This window comes from Caretta caretta, chromosome 3 (genome assembly GCF_965140235.1).
Source record: "Caretta caretta isolate rCarCar2 chromosome 3, rCarCar1.hap1, whole genome shotgun sequence".
NCBI lineage: Eukaryota > Metazoa > Chordata > Testudines > Cheloniidae > Caretta > Caretta caretta.
The window spans coordinates 162,258,434-162,272,000 of NC_134208.1; positions in this window are offsets into that span (position 1 = coordinate 162,258,434).

Sequence of the window (13,567 nt, forward strand, 5' to 3'; positions counted from 1 at the left end):
GACAGAGAGAAATTCCCCAAACCCTTCATGAAAAACCGGAGCTAAACTAGTTAACTGGAAAACATTGACCTCTCTCCTGGTTCCAGCCAAGATTGGAAGCGCTCGCTGTCTGCAAGAAAAGCTGCTGTGACATTTCTGCATTAGCTGAAAGCAGGACTTATGGAGAGGTAGGCAACTGTGTCTAGTGATTAGTACAGGAAAGAGACAGGCAAAGCCACTTTGTGAGGTTTTGATTTTGGAAACCTCTTCTGCTGCATTTTAGTTCTTCAAAACCAAAACTCGGGCATGCTGGGATCTCAGTCCCATATTTCCCAAATATACAAAGCTTGGGATGATGCCGATAGATGGCTCTGGATTTGGCCAAGAGCTGGCTTCTATTAACCACTGGAACAATTGACCAAGGGTCATGATGGAGTCTCCATCACTAGCAATTTTAAAATCCAGATGGGTTGTTTTGCTAAAAGATCTGCTCTCTCTAGGAATCTTTTCAGGGAAGCTTGGTGGGCTGTGCTATACACAGAGTCAGACTAGATGATCATGGTGTCTCTTCTGGTCTTGGAATCTATGAGTTTATTCCTACTGGCTTGTTGTGCGAACTCAGGCAAGTCAGGCTCCCATTCTGTGCCTCCATTTCCTCATTTGTAAAAGGGGGACAATATGGCAAAAATCCACCATGCGTCATACCGTAGCCATTTGGAGATCTGAGGATGATCTATCTATCTTCAGTCTTCATATAGCCCCCATTATCACAGTATCTGAGCACTTCATAGCCTTTAATGTATGTGTCCTCACAGCACCTCTGTGAGGTAGAGAGGTGCTATTATCTTTAGTTTACAGATGGGAACTGAGGCACGAAGACTTGCACAGGGTCATACAGAAAGTGCAGTGGCCTAAGGATGTGAACCCAGGCTTCCCGAGTCCTAGGTTAGTGCCCTACCCACTAGACAATTCTTCCCTTAGAGGTCAGGGTGATTTAGTGCAGGCCAGCTGCTAAGAGTGAGTATTAGCACAATAGGGCCTGTGACACAGAGCTGGATGTTTCTGCATCCATTCTTGGCAGTGCAGTGGTACACGTACACACATTATCTGTCTCATTACAGGACTTACCTATCTCACAGGTGTGTTATGAGAATTGTTTAATTTTCACTTGTGCTTTGAGATTCTCCAATGAAAGGTGCTCTCTGCGTGCAAAGAATGTGCTGCCATGAGATTCCCTGCTCAATACCTAGACCAAAGAGGTAGATTTTTGGAGGCACCCCACAGAATTGCCTTTAATCAGACTGTATCTCCAAGGCTTCTCAGGTTCACCCATCACTAACTAAGCTGAACACATGTATGTCATTGTAGAGAGGAGTTTTCCAGTGGCAGATTGATAACTTCCAGTGGGCTTTGAGCTGCAGTCTGAGTTCCAGCTGTGTGATTCCTTATATCGCAATCCCTGGATATTAAAACCAAAGGCTTGATTTACCCACATGGTGCTAACTTGTTCATGTGCAGCAAACTGCAGAGAGCTGTCAGCAGTTGAAAGGTCATCCCGGGCAGGCTGTGCTGTGTAAATGTGTTGCCCTGCCTGCAGCTGTTGAGCGATCAGGTTTCAAAATCACCTGCTCTGGCTGAGAATACAGGAACTTGCCTGTCAGACACAGCCCAGTAATTACTCCATACTCATCTGCACCTTCCCTGTCTGCATCCTAATTGAGGTTTAACAGCCTTTGTCCTGGGTGTTTGTAAAACAGGCTTCTCACATCTGAGCATCAAGCCAATTAACATAACATCTGGGATAACTAATATTAGTGAGTCCTTTACACTGTGCACACTTTCCTGGCTGCTCATGCACACACAGTATACCTCACTTGTAAAGGCCTGATCCTGCAGTTAATTCCAGAGACAGAATGCCCATTGATTTCAGAAGGAGTTCCAGGAGTAGGCCCAATAAACACACAGCTGTACGTTTAATTAAAAGAATCTACACATGCTCCATACATAATGTTAAAATGCATCTAGTATCGTCAAATCAAAAATCAGTCATAAGTGCGAGACTATGTTCATGCCAAAGGTAAAGTTTCAATCTTTGGCTGTTTTTACTATATTCCTCTTCAAAGAAATGTGATTAGAATATTTTGACAATGAGCAGTAAAAATTTTTGTTGGTGTTTATCCACACTCTCCTATAATTAAAAAACATTAGAACAGTATCTGCTCAAAATTTTAAAAACAGTTCATCTTTTGGCAGAGACCAAGCATGGAAAACCTTAGCCACAAAGTAAATTTTTTGGAAAGTGTATCTTTTGTTCACTCAGGGTCACAGTCCAAACCATAGAAGTATCTACTAGCATGACCTCTAGAATAACAACCACTCTACAGATTTTTGTACTTAAGGATCATGTGTTGTGCTGTAAATTTCTGTGCAGATTTGGTGAAGAGGTGGCCCTGAACCAAAATTCCAGATCTGAATGTTCCCAACAGCTGTGCTGGATTTGGGTCTAGATGCAGCTTTACAGCATTTCCCCTCTCTCTATAATTGTCCAAACCCAAATCCTAGATCTGGAGGTCCTTAAATCTGCTCTAAATTTGCATTTGGAGGACTGTCATTCTGTTCTGTGTTTCATTTTTCTCTTGCTGTTTACAATCTGAAGAGATATCTAATTATGCTAAGTGGGTATTATGTGAGACTACGTGAAACAAGACTCATTTTCCTACATAGAATGATTCCTCTATGTGTTTGCTCCAGCCACCACTGCCCTTAATGCTGTTTTTCAATTACAATGTGGATATTATACAACTGTTGGCTATCGTTTAAAAAAGCATAGATATAAGCTCCAAAAACTAGGTCATTATTGCTGTTAACAGTGGCCTATTAAGCAATAGCTATGTCAACCTCTGCTTCCCCTCAAGCCTTTTTCCAAAAAAAGTCTTTGGCATTTAATAACAACTGATTTTTATTATTTTTTTTAATTATAATTTTGGCCTGTTTTGCAGATTCAGGATACTGAATGTCAAAGAAAAACATGGGAGGTTCATAATAACTTTACTCTTTCTGGTGGTTCATAAATTGTGAATTTGGAAGTCAGTTCCGTTTAATAAGGTGCAGATTCTGATCTCAGTCACTGAAGTTACTCTGGATTTACACTGGAGTAACTGAGGTCTGGGTCTGGCCCTATGCAATGAAACCATAGACCGTTTATGTGTCAGAAATGCTAGTCATGAGCTACAGGCATTTTCTGATCAGTCTTTATTTACACTTGGACCCCAAGTACAAACCATATATGCCACGTGTGGTCAATGCTAGAAAAGTATATTTCTCTTAGAAATCAACATGTAAAACCATAAAAATAACCAACCCTATTAATGTATGGACTGTATTTGCCAGTGTTATCTTTAAAGACCTACCAGTCAGAAATAAGGCTTTGGCCCTTCTCCCAGAAACCAAGCAGTAAGATGCATACCTCACTCCAGAGATCTGACATTCAACCAGCACTCCACTTTAGAAACAGTAAATTGAGTCGGGCATGGAAGATTCTGATTACTGGCTGCCTCAATGTCATTTTTGACAGTTGTCTCTCAGAGGATGGATCTAGACTGTTCTCAGTGGTAGCAGATGACAGAACGAGGAGTAATGGTCTCAAGTTGCAGTGGGGGAGGTTTAGGTTGGATGTTAGGAAAAACTTTTTCACTAGGAGGGTGGTGAAGCACTGGAATGGGTTACCTCAGGAGGTGTTAGAATCTCCTTCCTTAGAGGTTTTTAAGGCCTGGCTTGACAAAGCCCTGACTGGGATGATTTAGTTGGGGATTGGTCCTGTTTTGAACAGGGGCTTGGACTACATGACTTCCTGAGGTCCCTTCCAACCCTGATACTCTATGATTCTATGATTTGCCATAACATTGTTCCAAGTACAGTACTTCTACATGGGTCTTCTTAGGGAAAAAGCTCTCTGGCCATATGAACCAAGCTGTTTCTACTGGAGAAAATTTGATGCATGATTTTTCATAAATGCTACTGAAATCTCTCCATCATTTAAAATAATAGCATATTCTTATATTGCTTTCAATTGTATTCAAAAGGCTTCAATAACATAACTCAGGCTGGCAAACCTGTATAAAAAGCCCCACCCATCTTGAATCTACACCCAAGTCTTCCTATCTCCCCGTTCCCCATATTTTTAGAGGTTCAAAAAAGTTCAGATATCCTGTAGCCCCTCTTTTCAAACCACACAGCAGAACTCCTGCATTAACTGCTTGAAACCACCTTGAAGTCTCAGCAGATCTGGTAATTAACTTCAAATTTTCACATATCACCTCTGACTCAGATAAACTCCAGAGTGTATCCAAAGTTGGAAAGAGAAGGGGAGAAACAAAACACCAAAAGAGACTTGTTCACATGATTTGTTCTGTAAAGTTTCAATTTATTTTTTTTGAATTTAAGAGGGCAAGAAAGGCAGCCTATCTAGTTTAATTTCCATTTCCCTACGCTTGTATGCATTTGCAAACATATTCACCCTGCTTCTTGGAATGAGACCTTGTAATTAATTACTCCTATCATCAGCGTGGAATGAAATTTTTCAACCAGGCTAATAGAAACTTAGAAAGACATTTACCACTAGGGATGCTATCAACCCTATTGATAAATAATCCCTAAATATATTTTCTTGATTACTAGAGACTATTGACTATTGTCAGAGATAGGTCTGAGCCAAACACTCGGGGCAGTGTGGGGACATCTGGAGGTAGATTAGGATCCAAATGTCACTGCTAGCTCTTTTTAATAAACTACAAAAACAAACCCTCAATCTAAAAGCCCATTAACCTTGGGGTATGTTTGGATCTGGATGTAGATTTAGATCCAGCTATTATAACATGTGCCAGTCTCTGGTTATTGTATTTTGCCAACCTCACTTTCCTTGGGCCTGGTGAGCACTCTATCACTGGGACCTATGAAATTCTGGCTCAGTTGACGTCAATGACAAAACTCCCACTGATTTCAACGAGGCAGGATTTCACCCCTAATCTTTCAGTCCTCACATGCACTTAACTGGGGACCTCAGTTATCAGTGCACCCAGAAGCACCAACTCTAAATGAGGATGAAATCACAGTTGCACGCAGCTTACACTGTCTGATGCCACGCCACCAATCTAAGTATCACCTGCCCCAAGAGACTGACATAAAAACAATGGCCCCACCCTCCAGGCTCCCCATGCCAAGAGTAGTTTGAATCCTTAACGGTATAAAATCCCAAAGCTATGCCTGTTACATAGTAATTACATTAATCATGATATGGCAATAAAATCTAGGTAATCGCTAATTTGACAGGCCTTCTGTTGTTCTTTAGAATACATTGGTGTTTACACTTACTTACACAGAGGGGTTGCCCTGCTTGTGCTTGTAATTATTTGTTTATTAAATGGCAGCAGTTACTTGTGCTGTAAAAATCATAAAGCTGTGCTCCCATTTACAAATCTGCATCGTCCAAACTTCTATTGAGTTCAATGAAACTCCCTGCCCAAAGAATACAGAACTGAGCCCTAGATTCCCTACACACAGTAGTCCAGAAATAGGTTATAGATACAGACATACTGCAGATATGTGCATGAAACCTACAGGCTGGTTGTCAAGACTGCACTGAACATTCTGTCTGACCTGACTGAACCACATCTCAATAAACCAAAAAAATCACTGTTCAGTGATTTTCTAGATTCACAGTTTACTGAAGAAGAGATCAGTGAGTTCCTGCTACCGTTCCAGGTGCAGGGACAGGGCGACTGATGTCATAATTCCTGTGAGACAGCAGAGTAAGACACATTGCCTCCTGACCCATACCCTGGCCTTCATTACTGCCCTAAAACAAGGCTTGGACCACTTAGGATTGGCCTGTGGCACTGATGTTCTTCCATACTTCAGCATTCGCTATTCCGTAACTTTCTCTAACCGTCACAGGCCTCCCACCAAGTCCCCCAGCATTTTTTATGCTGTTTCCTTGGTTTGTGTGTGTGTTGTGGCAGACTTGGTAAACCACAACATTTAACAGTCTGCAATGGGGACTTCTTATCATTACTGTGGACTGAAGAAGTTCTAGCATAAATACAGGTCTGGCTAGGTTACCAGTGAAAAGCATCACAGCCTTTACAGGCCTTTTTCATAATCGAGAACTCAGCTTTTCTTTTCTTTGTTTCCTTTTTGTTTTTTAATTAATAGCTCTTAATAAGAAATTAGGCAGAGCAAAATGTCCACTAAGGCATAATTTCTTGCTCTTAGAATAGCGACATTCCACAGGGACTTAGAAAAGGATTTAGCTGAGTCGTGTACAGTAACTCTGAACACCTTCCAAACACTTGGTGCAACTTGTTCATTACTTGATTAATAAAGATCATGTGCCCTGTTTTAAGCATCAAAACTACAGTCCATTAATCTTGAGAGAAATTTTACTTCCAGTTCAGATCTCAGCTTGAAGGGGGGAGAAAATGGCCATAGAGTTTTCCATTTTCAGGAGAATGGCATGCTCCTCTGGGAGACAGTAAATTGAAATTAAGGCTGTTTCAGTTGGCCTACAGGATATGCCTGCAAATGTAGACATATTGAAATGGTGAAAAAGTCTGTTTGTGCCCATTCATATAAAGTGAATGGGTTGTAATGTTCTCCAGCCCTTGGGAACGGTGGCTACACTGAGGAAAGAAGGCTGGAAGAATGAGATGGATTTGACATAAGTATATTTAAGTGTGCTGAAGGCTCTCTCTCCTCCCTGCGGTTTAATGGTATATTCCACTGGGATCTACAAGGAAGAAACAGAGTGAATCCCTACAGCTTTTCTTTTCAAGGATAACAAATCTTAAAACAGGTGTGAGCACAGACAGATCTTCTTACTTGTGTTTAAGTTCTTTTCAGCCAGGCGGCTCTCTGTGTGTATTATTATCATTCCACAAAGTAAGTGCTGGGGAGAGGGGTGGAGAATAAAGGCTGGAAAAAAATAAATGACTGCAAATGAATAATATGAACTAAGTATGCTGGTCATGCTCGATGAAATTTATTATACTGTGGTTGCTCAGAAGACATATGAGCCAGAGTAAAATGAACACAAATACGAGGATTCACTGCAGGGAAAATGTCTTGTTGGCAAAGTATGAAATCTGTGAATAGCATGACAAGAGACCAGATTGTTGAACAGCTTCCATTACTGTGAAGGAAAGGTTAATTTTCTTTTAGTAGAATACCAAATCCAGGAAGCTCCTCCTCATTCTCTTCTGGCCTTATTTTTGTCCCTGTTCATTTAAGTGATGGCCCTCTTTCAAAAGTCTTGTACTGTTGTACTGCCACCTAGTGGCAAGGGTGCACAAGAGGCAGTTGAATAAAGATGGCTACCTACATTTTCAAAAGTGACCAGTGATTTTTTTTGAGTGCCTCAGTTTAGGGTGTCCAAGGTGTAGGACACATTTAAAGTCCTGATTTTTCAGAGGGCAGTTGCTCAGCACTTTCTGAAAATCATGCCTCTTTAAGGGATGTCAAGTTGAATATCCCAAAATTAATCACTAATCAGAAGGAGGGGAAAGGTGTGTGGAGCCAAGGCTCTGTCCATTCCATATTCACCCCCCACCCACCTTCTCCTGGGAAGACTTTAAGTGGGTAAGTAAGTCCAAGTAGCCCCTGTAGGGAGATAAGTGAGGTTCTTTCTCCTTCGTACTCCCCCTTGGGATTGCACAGCTCCTAGGCTTTAAGGTATATGAAGTTACTATTATGATTTGGAACCTAAGCTCAGAATCTCTGATACAAATTTTTACTGTAAAATTACAGCACAGGTTTTCATAACCTCAGTGGTAATGAAATAATCATTGAGCAATTAATGAAATAATCAAAAAGCAATTAGCTCAGCTGCCACAGTTCACAATATGGCTCTTATCAAACAGAAAATAAAATGCATTTCCTTATTCTCACTCTTAAGTATTTACTAAGGTTGGAACTAAAACCAAAATTCCAGAGACAGACCCCACCACCATCACCACCAACACTGCGGTTTTTGAGATCTAGCACCAAATCTTATAGCTTGTGCCCATATATTTCCACCCCTCTTTAAAAGTATCGTCTTCTGGCAACTTTGCAGAGGTTCCTCCTTTGTTTGTAAATTTCAGACTGTAATGGCTTCATCAGGAGTTTTGCATTTCAGCTATAATAAAAGAGGAGATAGAAATCAAAGACAACTGTTCCAAGGGAGTGGAGTCCACAGTGCATAATTACCTGTCCCTCAGCCAAGGGCAGATGCTTGAACTGTTTCAGTTCTTTTATTACTGTCTTGAACACAGCCAATGAAATGTTGATACCAGAGATTCCCTCTATTGGTTTCTCCTTGCTTTTGCCTTTTGTTCATCTGTTGCACATGCAACAAGAGTGCAGCAATCTTTCCCTGAAGATACCCCAGCAGCAGCGCTCTTCAATAAAGGGATTTTTCATTCCTTGAAAGTTAACACTATGTTAATCCCATGGTAGATTTTCATCGTTTTGCCATGAGCTACCTATGAGATTTTTGGCTATGAATTACAAAGGCAGAATAAGAGAGACCACCATCATTCTTACCTTGAGCCAGATCTGAGTGCAACAGCAGGAAATGTGTGTTACAGAAGCTAAAAACATCATTTATCAGATGAGATGCTACCTTATATGAGTAATAACTGCTTAATTAGGGGGTCTCAGTCCAGTTGTTTACACAAAAATAAAACAGGCTGCTCACTTAAAATTCATTGCTGTCGACACAAATGGGAAGGTTACTTTGCTTCCAGGGCTCTAATGGAGATTTTCTTAGCCCATCTAGAAGTGGACCTCGGTTTCATTCTCTGGCTTGTTTCAACAGTTGTCTCCATTACATGCTATAATTCCTTCATGTAGTTTTTTCAACCTGGCATAAAAGCAATAGGTAATTCAAATATCTATATTGTCCCTGCACCCTCTAATGGTATTACAATGACAATTTTATTACTCTCATAAAATTTTTGCAGCTTCCCTGTGGCACATTGTAACTTCACCAATGGTTGTAAAAGGTCTTAAATTATATTTGTATAAAATTGAGATGAATGGGTTTTCATATTAATGCATTTCTCATTGGGTAATAGGGATTTTTTTTCCTTTCCTTTTGCCAAGTGCAGAGAAAAAGCAAGTCAGTTCAACTATTTGTCAACTCCCATTAGAAACATTTAATACTAATAAAATTTATGGATTTAGTTTCCAAAGGATACTGCCAGAGAAGTTTATGATTACTAACTCAGTATTTAAATACAACCAATGTTCACCTTTTAAATTTCTTTAAAGTATAACTCTTTAGGCTGGATCAGTGTTGGAGGAGCCTTTGTTTAATGCAAGCTTGTGAAATAGAAGAGAATTTGTTACCCACAAAGACGCAACAACATGTGAAATGTTCCATGCAAGTTTCTTTACAAAGGCATACTATGTATGTTCATGGAGTTTATTCTGCTAAATTAAAGTAGAAATAGTAAACGTGATTATATATTTAATTATCCTCTTGTATGTCTCAAATAAGTTAGGATAAGTGGGGCTTTGTAATTTGTTTGTGGTTGTTTTTCAAACAATGCTGCCTTCACAGTTTTCTGATGGTTTTTAAAATATCATTTGCTGTAAAGGCGTGAAGCAGTTAACAGAGAAATGTTGTATTTTTTGTGAACGTTGTTACCAGTGTGAAGTTCTCAGCTGGTTTGATCAGTTATCTGCATAACAAGTCTGAGCAGACTGGGCATGCAGTGAGATCCTATGAACTGAAGTGGAAAGATAGTTTGAGTTGGCTGGAGACCACACAGCTGTGATTTAATAAAAAAAAAGGGGAGCTTCAAAGGAAGGGTAAATTCTGCTCTTAACATCCACAATACTAAGAAATATTGGCGCGGGGGTGGGGGGAGAAGGTCCTTATTTATATTACACTTAAATGCAGCGTAGTTTCAAAAGGGGAACCGCTTGAGCTGGGACTTCACTGAAGAAGCAAATATAACATTGGGATTATTTACATGTTTTACTTCTACTAGTCCTCTAAGTTTCTGGATTCTCTAATTTCTGGATAATCCACCTGCAAGACACAAATGAATTTATCATTCAAAATAGAGTAAATGAATATAGGGTTGAGTACATGAACTTTGACAAACAAATCTTAGCCAAGATGAGCCTGGGGTTTACTGACAAATCTATGAACTGTGGAAGTTTTTGGTTATTTTTAAGAAAGAGAGGCTGTTGAAGACTTTTGCATTTTCTTTGTTGACAATAACATTTACTCAGCTGGCTGAAGCTTTCGATTGTTGGTTTTGATTTGATTATTTTTCTTTTGAATAATAATTCCAGATTATCCGGCTAATGTGCTTCTTTCTCTCTCTCTTTCTCTCTCTCTCTCTTTTTTTTTTTTTTTGGTCTTGCATATAAGGAATACAATAATTGATGCTATAGATCCCTTGAGGTTTATGTAATGCCTGGGAGACAAAAATCAACATTGCATTTGAGATAATATTGCTTGAGTGAAAAACAAAAGGCTGAAGTCATGTGTCTGGCATGAATGTGCTTGAATTAATAGATTCCAATGTATCATTAACAAACAGTAACTCATAAATATGATAGCTTTTCACTTTACAGCAGTGTCCAAGTAGACCCAAACAGTAAACCATCATCTTTTATTGAGTTAATGACCCTAAATTATACATATCTCCCAAAGAGAGGAGTGTATGTGTGTTGTGAAGAGATATGGAGAGTGGGTGGCAGAAAACAAGCTGTGAACACAAGCAGACTTTTAAGCAGAATTCTTGTACATAATATATAGAACAGAAGATCGTCCATCATAGTTATTGAAACTGTGACCAACAAGCCATAAAGCTGACAAGAAAGAGTAGGAAATATGACTAGTTAGGTGGGGGTAGACTAAAGAGGGAATTATAAAAGGAAAATTTCATGACGAATTAGTTTGTATTTTTTGTTTTCATTTCTGACACATGGAAGGAAATGCTATATGTTTTCTTAAGGAAGTGCAAATTTCTCCACTTCATCCATTTTAAATCTTAACCCTTAGGCCTTTTGTACTGAAGCATAAAGTTTGGAAACCTTAAATGGTCATAATGTTTCCCTGTAGAATTTGGCCTCAGAAACCTACTCACAGTTCAGTAGGGCTAAAAAGGAAAACCATTTTGCAGCACTTTGGCAGCATCCATTTAAAAGGGAATTCATATGGAGCATCAATTTATTCTCATGGTTTCTTTACCATATTTGACGAAATATAAGATGCAATTGGAACAAGTGGCTAAAGAAAAAAGGTCATAAAGTTTGAAATGGTGTTGTAAAACACAGTGTGTTAACGTGAAATAAGTTACAGACTTAAAAGAATTTACAATGGGTTGCTCATATAATAATAATACAATAGGCTTGCAAGGTGCAGATGTTTGCTGGCAAATCTGGTATTTTAATACACATTCCCCTTCGGTGAAGCTGCAAGATTTGGATCTGGATATTAATAACTCAGTGACACTGGAAAGCAGAGTTGAAGGAAAACTGGTAAAAGGGGGAAATCAATCAAAAATAGAAAGCTTGGCAACATGCATTTAAATGATACTCCAGTTTTTCATGCATGGAAAAAGCGTTAAGTTTGCAAGTTAGTCAAACAATTAACATCCTTGTTTTTCCTCACCTCATTCAAGGGGTCCAGTCCTGTGACTCAAATGGGTATTCCCATTGACATTCCCACAACTCTGCCTAAGTACAGGTTGAAGGATTGGTCTGAATAAAATAGAAAAATGATAATCACCGGTAGAGAACAGATACATACTTTATGGGTCCACCCAAACCTTACTCGAGTGAGGTATCCTTACTCACGTGAGTAATGTCTGCAGCCCACCAGCTGATTAAGCCTGCTGTAAATTACAATTGCCCCTGGGGCTGCTCTAATTTATGCCCAGAGTCACATCAGCCTCCAGCCAACCCAGAAATGAGGCAGTGGCAAAGTCTTTCACTGTTATCTTTGGCTCTGTCTGTGAGGTGCAGCTCAGAATCTGTCCCTTCATGCAACTTTCGGAAAGGTCAGGACTTCCTCTTTGCTTAGCAAAAGAAATTAGTTTTCCTTTTGGTAGAAAAGTTCCTTTATGCTGACAATAGCAATATGCACTAACAGTCTATGTAGCAAGGCTGCCCGGTCTCTGTCAGGGCCTCATTGACAACTAGTTGGAGCCAGAGGTTGGCACCTATGTTACGTATCTAATATATAAAGCACAAACAAAGCATCATCTGTGTGATTGTATCTATATTGTTCTTATTATTAATCTACAGCACAATAGCACATAAAACCCCTCCCTGCGATCGGGGGCAGCGTACAAACATACAGACAAGCGGTGCCCAAACAGCTTATAATCGAAATTGACCAAACAGACAACGGTGGGAAGAAAGGAAGGATTATTGTCCCTTCTGTACCAATGGGGGCACTGCGGTGCAGAACAATTGTGACTTGCCCAAGATCCCAAAGGGAGTCTTTGACAGAGTCAGAAACTGAACCCAGACCTATTGAGTCCCAGTTTAGTTCCTTAGGCACAAGTTGATCCTTCAGCGATGGATGGAGAGAAATTACTATTTGTCTAACCAAAAGCAATGCATAAGAACCAAAAATACTATTTTGGAAGGGTTAGGGGGAAACTTTTTAATAAATCCCAAGGTATTGTTGGGCATATCACATTGTGTTTCATTGACAATGGCAAAGACATCGCTCTTAGGGCTCTCTGCGCTGTGAAAGACTGGGATCGCAGGAGAGCTAGCCATGCAAGGGGATCTCTGAAACTCCTGAACGTATTTGTGCCAGCTTCACCTAACGGGCCAGAAAGGTCATGGCACACACACTTGTGGAGGTCCATTAGCTCAGAACACTTGCAACCCTGGATAGTTGTAGATGCTGCTGGTAGGCTGAAATAACAGCTGAGAAAGGCCCCGGGGGCTGCTCACCGCTTTTGTGTGTGTGGATACCATTTCCTCCATCCCTTCTTAGTTCCCTACACAAAGACAATTTGTTTCACCCTTTGCTTTGTGTGGGGACAGGTGAATTTCACCTATTCTGGGTGCCGGAACGTCTCAGCTTTGTTCTGTAGTTCTCTCTCACAATGCACTTACAAGATTTTACGCTTATTCCATAAGTAGTTGCTCCTAATAAGGAAGCAAATGCAGCATTCTGCAGTCTTTGCATTGGTAATCAGGAGCAGAATCCACAGGTTCTTCCAGAAATGGTTCTGTTGATATCATAAACCTGAATGAGGCATTATGAAATGTTTACAAACAAAGGAACTGAGGCCAAAGCTGAATTGGAGCCTCAATGTTCAACTAGATGCTGTGAATTAATGAGTTCTTTATAATGTAAGGGGAGGGGAGAACCTGCCAACAGGTATTAGGCCTGGACTGACAAATCTGATATGAGCAGAAAGGCAGCAGAACATTATGTGACACAGGAGGTGAGATGTAAGGAAACACTGTGACGGGTGGTAAGCCACAAATGTGACCTTGTTTCCTATGCATCTGCAAGTGTGCAAAGTCCTTGTCTTTCTTTATCTCTTTTAGTTCTTTTAAAACATGA